At 43.9% G+C, this 19,990-nt stretch overlaps 1 protein-coding gene and 1 non-coding gene across 2 annotated transcripts in view; one reads left to right on the top strand and one right to left on the bottom strand.

Moving 5' to 3' along the window:
• The window catches only part of Arid1b (AT-rich interaction domain 1B), a 379,722-nt gene that overhangs the window by 206,193 nt on the left and 153,539 nt on the right, over window positions 1–19,990 (bottom strand). The gene's annotated exons all lie outside the window — the stretch shown is intronic.
• Window positions 5,961–6,064, top strand: LOC131918917 (U6 spliceosomal RNA). The gene has a single exon (XR_009381136.1). It is a non-coding gene; the product is annotated as a U6 spliceosomal RNA (small nuclear RNA).

Below are 19,990 nucleotides of genomic sequence, written 5' to 3'. Positions count from 1 at the left end.
GTAAATGTTCAATAAACCTTCAAGAACTGCTATTGTTGGTCACACATAATTAGCTAAAATTCCTTCTAAATTTAGGCACTTTAGTTTTCATTTAGGCATTCTGGGAGAGATCTCGTATCATGTGACTAAATGTTGTAACTTTTATGTATTGTTTAAAGTCTTTTAAGACACAGAACCATGTGAACTAGGAAATGTAGTCTTCTGAGTTGATCCTACTCTACAGTAGATAGATTCTGAGAGGACCCCAAGAGTCCTAGCTGTTAATCTCCCACTCACATCTGGAGTTCTGACAGGATCTATAACTACGTTAGGATGTTGCCTCTGTGATTAAGATATTTTACATGGCAAAGGTTAAAGGACTTTGCAGATGTAATTAAGGTCCCTAATCACGTGACTCTGAGCTAATCCAAGGGGGAATGGTGCTATGTAGTCCTGGCCTAATTAGGAGAGCTATGTCAAGAGAATCAGAAGAGTGGCTGGCCAGCTTTAAGACAGCAGGCTACAGGAGCTGTGCAGCCGCAGGGAAATGAGCAGGCCCCAGGCTCACGTCAGATCACAGTCCAGGCCGTAAGGGAAGCTGACACTTCATATAGAGTATCACTAGGGCACAATTCTATTCGCCACCATGGATCTGGGAAGCAAAACAGAGAGAACCAGGTCCAGCACATGATGGTGACTCTCGAGGCACAGCATCAACCACTGTAACTAGCATGTCTAACAGCACACAGAGGGCAGCTGGGCACCGCAGTGCGAGCGGGTAACACCAGCACTGAGCGAGCTGGAGAAGAATGCGAGTTCCACCGGGCCAACTTGAGATGTCTCAAAAAACAAAACAAAACAAGGACTGGAGATGTAGATCAGTGGCAGGACACTGGCCTAACATGTGCAAGGGCCTGATCCCCAGTGCGCCACATCTACTCCAACAGCATACGTAAGAGCTGAGGGGTCAGTCAAAGCAGCGACAAGCCAGGAGGAGCCAAGTGGCCAGTGAAGCTGATCCTTAGTGATTCAACACCGATTTCTATATTCGGTAGCTCCTTGGCAGTGCAAGGAGGGAACACCAGTTTTCTTTACTAGAAGCTCTGGCTTGGAATTGGGTTGTCTGATGGTACTTGACACAAGAAGGTCTCACGGAATAAACCAAACCAACAGCACTGAGCTTTGGCAACTAGACTCGGCATCTTCGTCACAAAACAGGAGTTGTAGCGTGGCCTTCATAAGCACCTGTTCTGGTGAGTGCTGCAGATGGAAGTTCTCTTGGCCAAACAACCTGCATGTGTGAGGTCACTCATCTGTATTACGGATTAGTAATTATAAGCTGCGCCACTCAAATATGGTTCAATGCGGCTCGTGAACCTGGCTTTAGGTAGCTACTTACATAGAGTATCTGCTGTATTATTATGTGGCTCTAAATATGTTCCTGGCCTCTTTATTTTTATTAGTAAGTACAAAATATCCATGTAGCCTCACCTCTGCCTACAACACTGAACTCAAGTGTTTTTAGAAAGATTGTTCTAGGATGTGTTTCAGAGCCTGAAGCCACCCCTTCTCCTGGCTGGATGCCTCAGAACACAAGTGCAGCACACGGGACCACCACACAGCTCCAGCAGTGCAACACAGGAAAACAGTCCATCTACTCCAGCAGGGGCTGGAGAAAACCGGTAGGCTAGGTTAACAGACTCACTCAGAATGGAGATTTGTGTCCAGACACAGTATTTTCTAGATAATTTCGTTGGCACACACAGACAAACCTGCTGAGATATGAATGGTGCGGTATGTTTTTGCTCGGTCCGTTCCATGAAATAATTTATGAATGAATCTGACTGCTTAAGTTCATCTCTAAGCTGCTTGTGAGGAATCTGGAATGCACTCTCTAGAAATGTGCTAAACTGAAGTGAACTCCTCAACCTAGGAAAAGCTCTCCTCATAAGCAGACTCACCGATGGGAAACTAATGCACCTTGCCAGCAATGTTCTCCTGGGGGACACGTGTGTACCTCTTTCATGTACGCCAGCTGTAGGGCCCATGAACAAGAGATCTGCCAGGGTCAGCCTCCTTCACTGCAGGAGTCTGCACTAGACTCCAAGCCAGAGTATTCGTGACCAAAAGATGGGCCATCGCTTACCAAGACTCTGCACGTGCACCATGTCACATGGACAGGAGGCTCTGTCCCTATCACTGGCAAATCAACACATGCACAAAAGGTGATAAACTACTCCATTCACTCAGCCACAAGTGGTGGTGTGGGATTCAAGCTAAGACCCCTGAAGTGACTACACCTTTATAATCACTAGAGTGGTAAGAATGTCAAGATTGTAGGACCTACTACATTCACCCAGGATTTTACCCTAATGCTCCACAGCTCTGATTTATGGTCTTCAAGTACAAATGTTTCAACACTCTTAACTTCCCACATTCCCTTAATTGTATAAACTAAAAGCAAAATATCCAAATATTAACCTTGATTTATAATAGGCAGCAATAAAAACTGAATCCTAAACAAACAGTAAGCATTATATATCAGTGGTTTAATTGCCAGGAAATCTGCAGCAGTGGAGATGTCCAGAGTCTAGGAAGGTGTGAGCAGGGTGAAGGAGTGTGAGCAGGGTGCAGGAGTGTGAGCAGGGTGAAGGAGTGTGACAGGGAGACACTGCAGGTGTGGCCACTGTTTGTGGTGCACACAGATACCCTACCGTCCAGCAGCCGACTGGGAATGGAGCATGGAGAAGAACAGGGCGCCTGTTCCCAGGACACAATGAGCAGAAAATAATTCCATGTCCAAAGCCTTACACAATGCTGAACTTTGCATACATCCACTGAAAAGACTGACTTAATAAGAAGAAAAATCAACGATAAAAGCCAGGTTCCCATTGGACAGATCAATGTTCCTTGCCATTCTTATCTCCACCTTCAAAAGTACAGAACCTCTGGGATGGTTTGAATATGAAATGACCCCCAATGGGCCCGTGTGCTTAAGGATTGGATCCCAGCTTGAGGCACTTCTCTGGGAGATTCTGGAAACTTTAGGAAGTAGGACCTAGCTGGAGGGAGCAGGTCACTAAGAGAGCCTATGGGTGCATCTTGGGCCTGATCCCTTCTTTTTGCCACGGGGAAAACAGCCCCACCATATCTAGCCACCATGATGAAAGTGTGGTCAGCCACCCAAACAAGTCTTTTCTCCTTAAGCCATTGTCTCAGGAGAATAACAGTGATGCCAAGGTAACTATACAACTACCTAAAAAGGCTCACATAGTGAGTGTTTCAACTGCAGGTCTGTAAGGATATACTATTCCAACTAAGTGATCAATTTAAACAATTTCAAACACAATCAGGAAAGTCTAAAACATACTGTAACATGGTAACAGCAAACATAACAAAGCTTATTTCACAACAGCAATCATGATTTTTAAATATCAAGCAGAATATACAAGCTCAATTAAAATCACTATAGTACTGGAGTCATGTCCTGTACCAAATGTGCACCATGCGCACACGCTCACCCCCACACACCCACACCTCTACTTCCTTATTCATCATTCAGAGCAATGAAAATCAGTCAAAAGAGGGAAGTACCAAGAGAAAAAAAATTAATCCAAATTAATCATTAACCTGATGGGTGACAGCTAATTTATCTTCCTGACTTTTTCATACCTAACATTTAATTACATTTCTGTGGTGATTTGTGTCTAATACCAGTGGCTATTCTTATCTAAAGGGAAAGTATGTGTGCACATACCTACACATATTTGTGTGTATATGCACATGTCTGTATAAGACTAATATATTCAGCATAGATCTAATGGTCAAACATTTGACAGATTTGGAGAATATCATATGACTACATGCACATATACATATTTCTAAAAATGGCTGAGATAAAATTTCTAATCAAGACAAAAGGTAAGAAATAACTATGCCCATTGACAAAGTGCGAAAGTAACTTTTAGCTCACGTACTCTTTGGTAAAGGAGCTGCTAACAGGTAGCAGGTGTGATCTATGCTGGCCATGCAGCGGCCTTTCCCCTGAACGGAGACCACCGTCCTAAGCATCTCCACAACCAAGCGCTGGTGCTGCGGAGCTGGGGACGGCAGTGACTGCTCTAAGTTGATAGAGAAATGGCAAACTGTGATGTGTGTAGCTGCAGGTTCCGGAACCCTACGCTGCATGCAGACAACGACTCCTTCCATTAACTAGAAGGAAACTGTCATCAGCTTCTGAACCTCTGAGAGACGCCGCCGCCGGAGCTCAGCCTATTGGAAGGCCAAGCTCAGCCAGTGTGCTGGTGTCTCACCAATAGCAAACGCAATATAAACCAAGTACAGAAATACTTGAAACCGCATCCAGGAAATGAAAGCAGGTACATACTGCCTACAAAACACAATTCTTAAAGCCTGAATAGTCTCAGAACTTACTAAATATTAATAATTTTTCCAAGAACTACAATTGTAAATGTACATTTAAATGTAACTTTTGAGACATGGTTGTTTCTCTGTATAGCCCTAGCTGTCCTGGAACTCACTCTGTAGACCAGGCTGGCCTCAAACTCAGAAATCCGCCTGCCTCTGCCTCCCAAGTGCTGGGATTAATGGTGTGCGCCACCATGCTGGGCTTAAATATAACATTTTGACAATCAAGTTAATAATACAAAATAAAAACCGCCCTTTCAAAACTTAGCAAGCTCTATTATATATTATATTCCAAGTATTTAAAGCCATATTTCATATAAAAGAGCTAGAAGACAGGTTAAATATAGTTATTCCTATTTGAATTGTGATTACTTTTAACTTGGGGTTTTTTTCTTTTTGAGCTTTAAACTTAATGTAAGTTTAACCTATGTTTTACATAATGAACATGTCAACACAGAGATCTGGTTTATTCTATTAAATTCTACTGCACTAGAACACATAATAATCTACAGCCACTTTCTTCAAATGATAGTCACTTTCCACACCATTAAGGTGGTGAGGAGATTGCTCAGCCTGGGATAAAACTGCTATAGAATAACATCCAATACGGGCTGAAAAAGGCAGGTTCCTCTGTTCAGAGGAAACCTAGCCAGTCCAGACAAAATTTAGGAAGTGGAATAGCTGTGCAGCCCAGTCCAGACAGGGACTGGAGAGGTTGGAGCTGGAAACCACCACTGAATTATGTTACTGCTTTGAACCCTGGTCCCAGCTGTTTAGTGTCTGCCACATGGGGACCAGACTACGGAGGCTGCTGTATGTGCAAAGGAAAGTAACTGCTATGAAATATTCATTTGAAAAGTAATTAAGTCCTGTAGTTTAAAAGCTAACCTTTCACAACACAAAAATCATCACACAGCCTGGAGATTAACACATTCGGATGGCCTCTGGTGCTTATTGCAATTTATTTAGCACCTCATCTACATTGATACGTAGGTTGTTTATACAATTTTTCATTTCCTACAAGCTCAAATAAAGACAAATCAAGGGATGATTTTCTCCATATGCCCAAAGCAAAACCTTTACAGACCACACACACAGGACAAATAAAACATTAGTAAGTCTCCCAAAAATATTAATGAGAAAAGGAACCCTTTCGTGTAAGAAAAGCTGTACATCAACTGAGGTGAAGCTGGCAAAAGGGTGGTCTATGGGCTAGAGAGAAGGCTCGCAGTGAAGACCACTTGCTGCTCTTGCAGAAGACCTGAGTTCGATCCCCAGCAACCACATTAGGCAGCTTCCAGCTACCTGTAACTCCAGCTCCAGGGGATTTGACACCCTCTCCTGGCCTCTGTGGGAACCTGTACCCAAGTATACACAGATCCACACACATATACATATTAAAAATAAAATTAAATTAGAAAAACAGATGGTTTAATAATCATCTTCATTTTTATACATCAGTAATAATTCCAAACTTACAATTTTTAATCCAGAGACACATTCTATTGACTGAATACAAACAAAAATTATCTATCATTAAGAATTTCAAACAGTTTTGCTTCAGCAGCACGTTACTAAAATTGGAACGATACAGAGAAGATTAGCATGGCCCCTGTGCAAGCATGACACCCAAATTTGTGAAGTGTTCTACATTTAAAAAAAAAAACAACTTCAAACCATGTTTCCCTCAAATAGTCCCTACACAGAATATCAAATTAGCCTGTCTGACATCTCAGCACATGGACACAAAGTTGTTTTTTTTGTTTTTTTCAATTAGGGGTAGGAGGAAAACTAGATAGATTTTTGTGGCCTCAAAGGCCACACGTGACCATTAGCTTCGGTTTGGCTCTGTCCAGTAGGCAGAGTGATCTCTAAGGTGTCAGTAGAGGACTCGAATAAATCCTCCAAATGAGCCTGAGTGCTGGCTAACGGGAAGCATGCAGGAGAGCCGACTCAGCACCCGGTACAAGGTCGGTCTGAGTCCCACGCTGCTGACGTCATGGAAGTTCCAGAAGCTTCACAGCCCGTCTACAGTAGCCAACTACTGTAGGTCGAGATGAGCTAACAGGGCAGCTGAGTCCCTGAGCGCCAGGTGTGTGGGAGAAGCATCCTACATGGCTGGCCAGGAAGCAGTCATTCTGACTGCTGTCAGTGATGAACAGGCTAAGGATAAAAGGGAAACTGCCCCACAGCTCCCTTCCCTAACCGGCAGCCATACTTGAACATGGAAGCAGAGGCTTCCAGAACCCACACTCAAGCCATGCACAGTTCACGCCAGAGAAGACAGTCAGTCCTGCTCAGGAGCCACCTCATAAGCAAACAAACATTTCTGTTTTATGAAATAAATATCGTGCAATTTCTGTAAACAAGAATTTCAAATAAATATACTATGAGCAAAAGTTGTTTTCCCCCCTAAGGAGCCATTTTTGTTCATAAAAGTTTTTTGTTTTTTTTAGTAAAATTTGATTGTTCTTATTAAAACAATACTCTGAAATTTTCAGATGGCGAAGAATCACTATGAATGTTAAAGATCAATGTAAGAGAGTCCAGATACAATTCAAACAGTACATTCATATTCGCTTCCACAGAGGCTTACTCCATACGAGTACTATGCAGGCATTTAAAAAGACGATTAAAACTATGTTGACAGCAGAGGATGCTAAAATTCCCAAGCAATAAAACAAACAGTATTTAAAAGAGACAATGTATAAATATATGCAGAGACAGCTCAAGGATCATACAGAAAACAGTGATCCCACTTTACAGTAACACATATGTCCTACACATACACAAACAGCAGCCATTCCTAAGGAGAAAACTACAGCTCCTTCTGTTTCTCCAATCTACACCCCTTACCTGTGCGCAGGCCCCAGCACAATCTAAGGTGAATCAAGGTAAAGTGCAAGCCCCCCGAAACAGACAGAACCTATGAAAATCAATTACAGCAGCCACAAAAAACAGGCACAGAGTTCTGAAACAGTCTTTTCTAAAGAAAAAAAAATTGAAACTTGGAAGCAATGAGGCTTTATTTCCAAGTTTTAGAACTACTAAGAAAAGCAAAGGGGCTTTACATCTGAAAGGAATTCACCTTTTTTTAAAACATGTTTGAATCTATGTATACATGCACTTAAGCATCACACAGAAGGCCAGAAAATGCACATATATGTGTCAACTTCTAAAAATGTCCACATGCATACACACAGTTACTCTGAAAAAGCAGTCAGTGCAGACTTTTTTTGTTTGTTTGTTTCTCATTATAAAGAAGGGGCAAGCTCCGCCTTAACCAAATGAGGTCCCTGTGTTTTGAGAGGTATAAAACACAGATTTTCTTTTTAAAAAATATATTCCTAGGTAAGTAAGACACCAGTTCCCTTGCCTTCTCTCTATTTCTACTTCAAGAAACAACCAAAACACCCTAGCTAGGTATCATTAGTCACAGAAAGCAGAAGGCGAGATCCATTGCACAGGGGTTTCATTCCTCTGGCCTAATCATCAAACATTTTTAAGAACCATGTTGATCTTCTATCAAGTGGTACCTTGTGTGGAGACAGGAGCCAAGATTCAGTAAAAGGCTGAGAGCAGGTGCCACTGTGGGGATCCAGAAGATGTTCTGGAGCACTGAGGTATCAGCTGGCTTCTGTGGCCAGGATACCACTGCTGCATGAAGTGGAATAGTCAAGTCAACTTCTTTCATTTTACTCTCCAAATCACACATCCCAAGTGTGAAGCCTTTTGTTCCCAAAATGCTGGAATGACATGCACAAATGGCTGGTCCCTACAGAGGACTTGGTGTAAATGAAAACTGGACTTTTAGTATCTGGCTTCAACTGGATGGCCCAGTGTGCCAGGCACTCGGATGCAGTGCATGAGCATCATGGGTTCCAAACACACTGTGCTGTAACTCTCCTGCTGTGCTAAACAGCACAGGGCTCTTGTCAAAGCTAAGGACTGGAGTTCAAAGCTGCCTTCTTCCTTTCGGGTGAGAACACATGAATCTTCAGCTTGGTGACCAATGTCCCACCTTACAGCTCTTTCCCTTTCCTAACACAGGAAAAAGGCGTGCTACTCTGCCAGCTCTTCAGTGGCACCATTACCTAGACAGGAAGACAGCAAGGTCTACCTATGTACTTCCTGCTGCTTCAGTTCATAACGTTCAGGAAGTCGGCTTGCTTAGCAGAACCATCTCTCTAAACTCACGTTCTAAAAAGAACAGGAGCGTGTCTGTGCAATTCTAAGGAATTATGAGAGTGAGTGTGCAATTCTAAGGAAAGATGGGAGAGTGAGCGTGCAATTCTAAGGCTGTGGTTTAGCTAAATATGAATGCCATTTTACTTATTTCTTTTTGGGCTTCTTGTAAAGAGTAATTGGAGGGTTTGTCCCACTTGACAAATCCCCCCTCTAAGTAAGAATGCAATACAGGGATTAGCAATGAAATGTTGCTTTGCTTTTTAAGTTGTTAGCAAGCAGCTGTACTGTGGTACTCTAGGCAACATCCAACCAGACTCCTACAGAGGAAAAACATTTGTTCACAAACATAAATAGCAGTTTTTAAAGACATCACTTTGTCAATAAAGTTTGTGTACATTATTTCTTGTTGTTTGAACTAACACAATTACCAAAATGAAACCACACTTTTTGGTTTATTATAAACCACAATGCACACTTTCAAGAACAGAATCTATGTATCAGCACTCAGAGGATTACTATGAGTCAACAAATGGCATCCTTCAAACAGACACCATACCACACAGATACAGAGCTTGATTCACTGTCAAAACCAGACATTTCTAGGTTGTTAAGGAAAGAAAATGAGAAATGGTGTAAAAGCAAGTGAAATGTTGGTTTTAAAGATAACCACATCAGTAGTTTAGAATGTGCAGAATGTTCTGGGTGAGATCAGGGGTGGACAAGCTTCTAAGATCTTTCTGAATGAAAACTTCAACAGGAAACAAACTCAGGCAGCCACAGGAGACCTAAGAGGCTTGGAATGCAGACCTCTTTGGCCACAAAGGAAGAAAAGTATGGTGGTCCAAGCGGCAGTCCCTTACTCTGGGGAGGTGGTGAAGGATCTGTCTGTCAAACTGACTGTGTATGTGGAAGGACTCTCATGACAGGAGTCGTCAGATAATTCACCCCACAAATGTCACTTTTCTGATAGAGGTTCATCCCACTAAGTACTGCCGGACCTTTATCGCAACTGTCTAGTAGTGAGAGGCCACACCCACTCCTTCAGGAGACAGTTAGGGTCAGGCTGTGCATGGAGCCTTACGCTCCAGCCTTCCACGCTGGGCCCTTCACGTGTAGACCCCCAAGCACAGCGCTGCACCTACGGATGGAGGACGGGTGGGTATATTTGGGGCTGCAGCTTCCTTTGTGAGTCCCATCGTCTCATCTAATAACTTCCTCATTATCTTAACAGAAGTGTGCTAATTAAAGTCTTTGGGGTTTATGTTTAGATTGAGGCACACTAAGTGGTGAGTGGTTTTGCTTAACTGAAAAATCCCAAATAACAAGCAGGTTAGGAGCTGGGAAGAGACTTCCTTATTTTCTGCTCACCTCAGAGTACTCTGCTTCATTAGCAACTAACTCCCAGTCTTCCTGACCTCATCTTCTTCGGTGCTGCCTCGCCAGCTGGACGACAATAATTCACTGGGTTTAGTAGCACTTTTTAAAACCGAAACTATCCAAATAATTGAAGAAAGTCAGGGTACAATTAAAAATAGAAATTATTCAAAAGAAATGCTGGAGATGTTCAGAGAACATTGAAATGAGGCAAATACATCATTACAATATTATATATAATGTATAATATAATAATGTACATTATTACAAAATGTATTTGCTGAAAAGTGTGTCCCCATCTGAGGGACTCTGCAACTCTCCACACTAGGAATGTATCCATCATAACAACACACCACAAAGGCTTAGGAATTGCTTAACAAAATGAACTCAATTCTCCTCACTTCATAAATAAAGGGAATTAGGGTTAGAAATGGAATGAATACGAGCATCTAGCAATAATAAGCCATCCATTTGTGCACCATGGAATCAAGTGGACATAGAGAAACTTATTGCACATTTCTGTGTTTTTCTTCTCTCTGACGGGGGAGGAATTTAGCAATAAAAAGATGTAACTTCCTGCTATCACACACCAGCCAGATAGGCTCTGTAGAGCATGGTGAACTGTAGCACGGGGGAAATGAGTGTCCACAAGCCCCCATGGAATTTTGGGGGACAGCAGTCGAATTGGAAATGCTGAGGTATACATTCAAACTACCCAACCACATTGTTTCCAATACAAAACACAGTTCTTGGACTGTCTGAACATTCAGGACACTTGAGCGGTGAGCCAGGAGACTGCTCTAACACAGAGAAAGGCAGCACCCGGGAGCATCCCCAGGAGATTCGAGCTCGCTGTGAGGGCGGCGAGGCAAGCTGCAAAGCAGCTTCATTAGTAGCACCTGCTCCTTCCAATCTCTCCTTTCAAGTGGCCAGCAAAGAGGAACTGGGCCCTAAAAGTCAGGGCCTTAAAAGTTCCTATGCCCTGTAGACCAGGCTGGCCTTTAACTCAGAGATCCTCCTGCCTCTGTCTCCTGAGTGCCCAGGATTAAAGGCTAGTACTCCCACTGCCCTTGTAGCCCAACGGTCTCCAGACACATATTATTCATCAACTGCCTGGAGCAGCTGCAGAGACCCAGAGCCAAACACTAGGTGGAGCCAGGGGAATACCACAGAAGAGGAAGAGGAAGGATTGTAGGAGCCAGAGGGGTCGAGGACACCACAAGAACACTGCCCACAGAAAGAACTAAGCTGGTTTACATAGGGGCTCACAGAGACTGAAGCAACCCTACACAGCTAGGTCCTTTGCATATATGTTAATGGTTGTGTAGCTGGGGTTCTTGTGGGGCTCCTAAGAATGCGAGTGGGCTGTCTCTGACTCCTTTGCCTGCTCTTGGAACCCTTTTCCTCCTGCCGGGTTACCTAGTACAGTCCTTGATATGAGATTTGTGCCTAGTCTTATTGTAACTTGTTATGCTGTGTTCAGTTGATATACTTGGAAGGTCGTCTTTTTTTTTTTTTAGGGAAACAGAGGAGGAGAGGATCTGGGGGAGAGGAGAAGGGGTGGGGCTGGGAGAAGTGGAGGGAGGAGAAACTATTGTCAAGATATAATACGTGAGAGGAGAACAGAGGAAAAACAAAAATTACAATACAAACAAAATATATATTTAAAAAAATTCCTATGTCACCTGCTCTCAGGCTCAAACACACAATTGCTTGGGACCCATGGAGGGAAAGGCCTTTCTGTCCTTTACCCATGTCCACAGACGCTAACATACTTATTCAAGCGCATTATTTAAAAACCAGAGGTTTCAGATCAGCCCCATTTCTCAGACACCTAAATAAGCACACTAGGTGAAAGCCTTAAGATAATTTTATTTGATCACCAAGGTGGTGCTGAGAACCAGGACCACAGAGCTAAGCCCAAGTCCCCACACTCCAGTCCCAATCTCTGTCTCTGTCTCTGTCTCTGTCTCTGTCTCTGTCTCTCTCTCTCTCTCTCTCTCTCTCACACACACACACACACACACACACACACACACACACACACAGAGACGAGCCTTACACCTTTATCCCCACCCTGCATCTACGCTACTGTCTGACCTGGAGTCGGCCTTGGCTGAACTTGGCCTCCGTGTGTATAAGAGTAGGGGAGGTGGTGAGGACATTCAGGAAATATCCTTAAGGTGCCCACCTCTGTAAGAACTATTTCTGTTAAATACACACAACTGAAAAATTAGAGAAATCAGCAAGCAGAGAGACACTAAACACAGAAGCTTGCTAGAGTATGCAACAGTATTCAAGTCTCAGCTCTTAGTTATACACCACAATTATTCTTACAACTGAAATCCCGGTGTTCAGCCCACATGCCAAAAACCTGCAATAGATAAAACCCTCTACATCTAAAATATATCTGTCCCTTCTGCCTCCTTTATTCTTGTATAGCTGCATGCTAGTTCAGAATGCTTTTCAAGTCAGCAGTTTGCACACCAAGAACTTGAGAGTCTTAATGTAAGCAACTTTCTTATTCTGACCAAAAAAAAAAAAAAAAAAATCCACTTTGTACAAAGATCTTGAACAGAAAGCATCTATACTCTACAGCTGTGCTGCATAGTATGGCAGCCACACAACACAGGTGTCTGTTCAAATCCAACAGTTGGAAATCAGCTCCAGCTAACCATAGTTCAAACTCTCAACAGCATCGTACAGCAAGTGGCTCATATATGAAATAATGCACATTCCACAGATATGGACTGTTTTTACCACTGCACAAAGTATTTTTTGGACAATGCTGATCTAGACTGTCCAGATACGCCTACAAGCCCTCATGCAATCAGACTTCAGCATCCATAAACTCAACCGCAGATCAAAATATTTGGGGAAAAACTGGGTCAGCACTGGACATTATAGGCTTTATGTCCTCCTCATCATCCCTAAATAGCATACATAGTATAACAACTGTAACAACTGTCCACACAGCACTTACACTGCAGTTGGTACTGAGAGTAACCTAGAGATATCTTGAAGCATATGGGAGATGTGCATAGAGTATATTTATATAAGGAAGCCAAGCATGTATGGATTCTGTCGCTTGTGGGGATCCTGGAACCTCTTTCCATAAGCACCTCGGTGTGCTGATCTCGTACTGCAGATCCACAGTTGAGGCAGTGTTCATCAGCAAACTTCGTCTTCTCTTCTCTCTTTGGAAGAAGGATGCTAGACATGTTAGGGAGCTCTCATCAAACCTCAGTGGAGAAAGCGCCCTGCCATCCCTCAGCCCAAGTCAACTGAAAACTGCAGTCCATAGAGACGCTTCAGTGGTCACAAGTCTGTAGGGATTTCTGTCGGCCACACAGGGTCAGGTTGCTAGAGAGCACGTGCAGAGGATTACTTCCCAACTGCCACCACACTTTCCCTCAGTCTATGAAAGTGACTGAAGAGCTTTAAGTTCTGCTTCCCAGGTACTGATCTCCAAAACTGACTCCATCCCATTTCTGAAGAGTGGAGAAGGAAAGGGCGAGGCAGCATATTAAAAAGCTAAGCAGAAGCCATGTGCCTTCTCTCTATGAACACATGAAAGGATCTAGGCCACGATAAACAGACATAAAAGGCAAAGGAAGTCCTCCTGCGGGGGCCACTCAGCTCGCCCTCCCCAGCCAGGTCAGCCAGGCGGTGAGCTGGGTGTCCTGAGGCTGCTGCATTTACACATCTTCCCGGGATCTAGATCTCCAGGACCCAGGCCCTGGCTAGACCTGGGGAGGTACCAGTGCAGCTGGCAACAGGAGGTGAAGAATGAGGCAACTGTCAGATTAGTACCAAGACAGAGAGAGGAAGAGACACAGTTCCACCCCTGCTGCCTCAGTGACTACACTAATAGGAGAGGTCAAGGGCCTAGGTGGCTGTGCCAGATAGGTTTATGTCAACCTCACACCAGCTGGGCTCACTATGGAAGAGGGAACCTCCACTGAGAAAATGCCCCATCAGACTGACTTGTGGGCAGGCCTGTAGGGCATTTTCTTGACTGATGGATGTGAGAGGGCCTAGCTTGCTGTAGGTAGGCCACCCCTGAGCAGGTGCTCCTTTCTATAAAAAGGCAGGCTGAACAAGCCATGAGGAGCAAGACAGTAAGCAGCACCCCTCCATGGCCTCTGTATCAGCTCCTACCTCCGGGATCCTGCCCTGCTTAAGCTCCTGCCATATTTCCTCAGTGGTGGACTATGCTGTGGAACTGTAAGCTGGAATCAACCTTGTCCTCCCCAAGTTGCCCTTGGTCATGGCCTTTATCACAGCACTAGAAACCCTAACGGAGACAGTGACCAGCAGTGCTCTCCCTTAGAGCCAGATGCCCCTTAAATGACACTGTTTTATTTCAAAGGGCCCCAAACCAGGGACAACATCCGGGATCTTGATCCACTGACAAACAAGCTGTTTCTGGGACCCAGCTAGCAAAGGACAAAGGTTCTCCTGACTGACGTTCAGCTTAGCTGCTCTTCTGCACACTGGGTGGGAATGAGGCCTACTCCTCAGTGCAGTAACATCAGTGAAATGGAAACGACGGGCTTTCTTTTTTCACTGCGAAACTCAAGTTTGGAGAGGGTACGACTGTCTCAACCACAAAATTACATTAACTTCTAATTGTTAGCCTTCATACTTGTCTCATGTATGAAGTCATGTGTAATCCACAATGAATAGTTTTTGAAAAACAGTCTACATAACACAGACAGATGCCAACTACAACCTGCTTTGTTCAAAATTCCCAGATGGTTAAAGTCTCTTAGGACTGTGCTGAGCTGATAGGTAATGTACACCCGGAACACATGGCCAACTCCAGTGGGTAACAGACACCCAGAACACATGGCCAATTCCAGTGGGTAACAGACACCCGGAACACATGGCCAACTCCAGTGGGTAATAGACACCTGGAACACACAGCCAACTCCAGCAGGTAACAGACACCTGGAACACACAGCCAACTCCAGTGGGTAACGTACACCCGGAACACACAGCCAACACCAGTGGGTAACAGACACCTGGAACACACAGACAACTCCAGTGGGTAACAGACACCCGGAACACACGGCCAACTCCAGTGGGTAACAAACACCCGGAACACACAGCCAACTCCAGCAGGTAACAGACACCTGGAACACACAGCCAACTCCAGTGGGTAACAGACACCTGGAACACACAGCCAACTCCAGTGAGTAACAGACACCCAGAATACATGGCCAACTCCAGTGGGTAACAGACACCCGGAACACATGGCCAACTCCAGTAGGTAACAGACACCCGGAACACACAGCCAACTCCAGTGGGTAACAGACACCTGGAACACACAGCCAACTCCAGACTCACTACACCCGGGTAACAGCATCAGGAATCAGTGTTGACAGTTCTGTCCTTAGCCTGATGTGACTTGCTGTAACACTTATTATGAGATGTGAATTTACAAATGCCACAAATCTAGGAATCACATTAAATACACTGGGCATCGGATTCAGGATCTTAATACTTGTTAGCAAGATTTTGAATGGTGTTCTATACAAACCAGACGGTGTGTCATCCAGAACACTCCAGTTCAGGGACAGGACAGGTGCATACCGTAAAAGGAGTTTCTCAGAGGACAGGATTCGGAAACAGCGGCTGGGTCCACTCACTGCCCTAATGTGCACCATAACACACCTCTGGATATTCAGTCTGGTTACAGACATCAAACTTGGAGAAACTTAGACAAACAGAGGCGCATCAGAGAACCTAGGGCTGAGTGGAAGGTGAGTGTAGTTGAGGATGAGTGGGGGTCCTACTTACAACAGAAGAGTGAGGCAGAAGGGCGCCTGAGCCCCCAATCCACGTCCAGCCTGGGAAACAGCGAAACCCTTTTGATTTAAGAGAAGAGCTGGGTAATGGTGAAGGAGGGAGCTGGACACATACAAACGGGTAAGAGTTAAAGGAACTAGTTAGCCTTGTGAAAACAAAAGAGAAAAAATATTCAAATGCTTGGAACAGCCCTCATGTAAAAAAGGGATGTTGATTTGTTTTGTGTGGGTGAAAAAGGCAGAAATGGAACTCAGATCCAAAAAATCATCAAGATAATATAAAGATGGATCCCCTAACTAACTTAAGTCACCTAGGTAAAATATTTCATCAAGTGATAATTCTCTATCATAAGGCCATGGTGTCAGAAGCAATTTATGGATCAAGCAAGTAGAAATTGGATGCCTGGAGCCTAAAGAGTCATTATTTTCCATAACAAAGTAGTCACAAGTCTAAAATCATGGAGGTGGTGAGGCTGTGTGTGTGTGATGTGTGTGTGTGTGTGTGTGTGTGTGTGTGTGTGTGTGTGCATAAGCACATGGTCTATCCCCACATAGATTTAATAAGTCAAGCATATCACTCCTAAAGTTACATCAACTGAAACCTTTCCAATGTCTGATTCTCCCCAGAGCGACGCACTTTCGTCCTTCAGTCATGTGAGGGTGGAGGACAGAAGGGGCATTCAATGAGGTCTTACAATAAAAGCATTTTCCAATCAAGTTCCTGCTATGATTCACCAGAACAGCTAATCAACCATCACTGCAAACACAGCTTTAAAAAAAAACAAAAAAACAAAAAACCAACTTTCCTCTTCAGAGTCTAAAGCCTGATTCGCTGGAACTTTGTCCCTCTGAGCTTGTGAAGGATCAAGCAGGAAATGGGTTAATCCAAAAACTAAAGGAGCAACAGAGCAAATCTGACTGCATGTTTGAAAAAGCCTATAAAATGTTACAAGCAAAACAGGAGAGCCTGTGTTAATAATGCATAAACCAAAAGAGAGGAAAAAAGCTACCCATTTAATGGAATAATGCTTTTATCCTTGCAGTTAAAACGAAATAAACCATGACTATTAATCTAGTAAGACCATGTAAAAATGTAATTTTTAAACATTTACTAAAAGAGAAGACTTCAGTAACCGCTCTAAAAAGCAAGGCCCTGTGTACAGCAGTGTTTAAATGCTAAATACCAATCCCCTGTCTGCCGAGGCCATTACCCGCCCTGTCACCATAGCAACGCTAACAGTATGCCTGACTTCAAAGACAAAGATGTAATTTCAGACTTCCAGCAGCCAGAGGGAGTGGTAGGAATATTCTACCCAGGCAGTGTCAGCTGATGATAAATTATAAAAATATCCAGGAAGGTTATGAGGCGGACTGTACCACAGTCTCATATTCCTGGGGGAGGCCTGCATTGCATAAGTACACCAGGGGATGGGGGGTAAAGCCAAAAGTAAACAGGGAAGAATCTCAATTTCACAGTGCAGGCCTCGGCCTCGCTTCCTCCTTGCTCCCAGGAGAAAATACAGTTTCTCCCACCACCTTTTTCTCACTCAAATCAGGAGTGACTGAGGATCGGCTGGTGTTCAGAGGGCCTGCAAAGTCACCTCCATGGCCACTCCTCAGCAGGCCCGAGACTCTGCTTCAGGCTGGGAGTGGGCCTGCACCCACCCCACTGGTCTTGGGGGGACACCTGCCCTGTCCCAGCTGCTTTTCTTTCCAACCACCCAACCGCAGCACAGTCCACGGGAAAGGCAGGAGCAGCGAGCTGCCAGTGTGTAAGTTGTGGGCTTTTTTAAAAAAACACTGCAGATGAGTAAGGATGGCCCAGCGGTAAGCCAGCTGCACCATACTCAAAGGAAGAGTCCCAGAACTTCAAAAGCATCGAGTTCTGAACAAGTGCGGTCATGGAAATCCAGGAGAGTTATGTCGGAGCTAAGGTCATTCCGAAAGTCTTTTCAAAGAAATAGTAGGATTTTCTTTTACTTGAAGTTAGTAATGTAATTAAGATGGGCCAATAAACAAAGACAGATTCATTATAACGTTACTGTCTAAAAGAATATACACAACGTGTAAAAAATTCACTTTCTGTTGTATAGGTCTAATCTTAAATTAAAGGTTAGTTTTCTTACAAAAACAGGAGCAGCAAAGAGTTGCCCCCTTCACAGACTGGAAAGGCAGCCCAGGGCCCCTACACAAGAGAAAGAACCAAGGTTTCAGTCAGGGCTGCTGTCCAAACCCTCTCTTCTAAAGGGCCAGGAGCAGTGACCCTTTAGAGTAGACGGGGAGACTGAGTTGCTTCCCTGGACTTCTCCCAGGGGTGGAGACAGGGCGGTTAGGCCAGCTGGGTCTCCCCTGAGGAAGAGCTGGACAGACAGCCTTCAGATCTCCTCAGAAGCTCTAACCTGACAGTCCTGAGGTGCATGAAAAGTAATGAACAAATCTTGTCACCTATGCAGCGGATGAGGGCACCAAGTCACCCGCGCAGTGCTAGCAACTGAAGTCCTAGCCGCCCCTGCCCCCCCAATTTTATAACTAAGGGATAGGCCAACTTCTCCTAAGGAAACAGAACAGACAATGCCAAGTTACAGAAGACTATGTCCCTTCACACCTGTCTCCAAAGAAAAGTCAGATTATAAATGCACTGTGATTCAGCTCCCTCTTTGTTAAGGGAGTTTTCGCTCTGCTACAAGTTTATGATCAAGGGAACTATTTTAAAAGTCACCATGAGATGTAAGAATGGGCTCAATGAACCACTCCTTCGGACACAACTGCTAGATTTGTAAAATTCTAGATTTAGTCAAATTCTAGAAAAAAATAGTTGTTCATTCATGTAGGTGACAAGGTCTGACTTAGGCCCACATACTCGGCCCCAGTAACATGGAGTCACCTTTTTAACAGTGCACTAACAAGACTCTACTCCGACATTGTTTTCATGATTTTCCCAGGAGTAGTTGATGTTTCTTTACAGAACATTTCCTTCTACAAAATCATATAAGGTTAAGTTCACTAACATGCTTTGATTTTTTATTAAAAAGTATACAACTTTAAATTTCCCTCTTCGCCATGGTAGCTGGGAATATAGCTATAGATTTGACAGCCTTTTGTGGCGACTACATCATCCTGGCTTATCTGCTTTCCTCTTTTCCCCCTGGACAAACTGTAATTACTTAGAGTAACTGTTGTTAATATGAACACATGACTTAGGTCGACCCGTCCAGAAGCACAGGGTTACCCATCCTAAACTCAAACACCCTGGGAGATGAGCTCTTCTCCCACACCAGGGTTCTCTCCATTAAAAGTGGCATTGATCTACACAAAAATAAACAAATTTCTCTCTAATTCTCAGGAAAAAAGCAAGAAGTTGCAAGAAAAATCCTCTATCCGATACACTTTTATACACTTATGTGAGGAAAATGATTCCGAATCTTCGATCATTAAGTTGGAGCACCTGGACTGCACTTTCTATTAGAATAGCATGATTTGGAGGGTGAGATGTATTCATTGTACTTGACACATCCTGTTACAGTGAACATTAGAACATTTTTCAGATAACTGGAAAGTAGATTTAAGCTGACCGTGACACCAAGAACACCACAGGTGGCCACAAAAAAATGGAGAAGAGGTGAAATGTGTCTGTCTATGTTCACTTCCTCTATAATCTCCCCAAGAATTTTCAAGGGGTCTTGGGGTTAAACACCGATAACTAAACCAGATGGAGCAGCACTGAGAACCAGGAGGAGAAATCCCAAGGTGTGAGTTCCACAAACACCCCAAAGCAATGCCATCCGAACAACTGAGATGAAAGAGAAGAGACCAAATAAGTGGGGTTACTATTTAATAAATTATTAATAGATAGCCTACTCACCCCCAAATGCATGCGTATGAATATGTGTGTATATAAACATGCATATGTGCACAGGGGCTTACTACATGCCTACACATGCACGTATGCACACATACAGATTATAATTGTTTTCATTTCTGAGGTGGGATCTTATAGATTGGACTGGCTTTGAACTCACCATGTCGCCCAGCCTGGCTCTGAAGCCCTAACCCCTGCCTATACCTCTCAAACCCTGAGGTTACAGTCCTTTGCTACCACACCTGGCTCCACAGAACATTGCAAATTAAGGGTCACCATTGGGTACCTAACTTAAAAGTGCATGGGGCTAGGGCTTGACTTGCCATCTCAGGTGATGCTACAGACCCGC

The sequence above is a fragment of the Peromyscus eremicus genome, chromosome 8b (genome assembly GCF_949786415.1).
Source record: "Peromyscus eremicus chromosome 8b, PerEre_H2_v1, whole genome shotgun sequence".
Classification (NCBI taxonomy): domain Eukaryota; kingdom Metazoa; phylum Chordata; class Mammalia; order Rodentia; family Cricetidae; genus Peromyscus; species Peromyscus eremicus.
The sequence above is the reverse complement of the archived record's forward strand: the minus strand, read 5'-3'. Positions and strand labels throughout refer to the sequence as shown.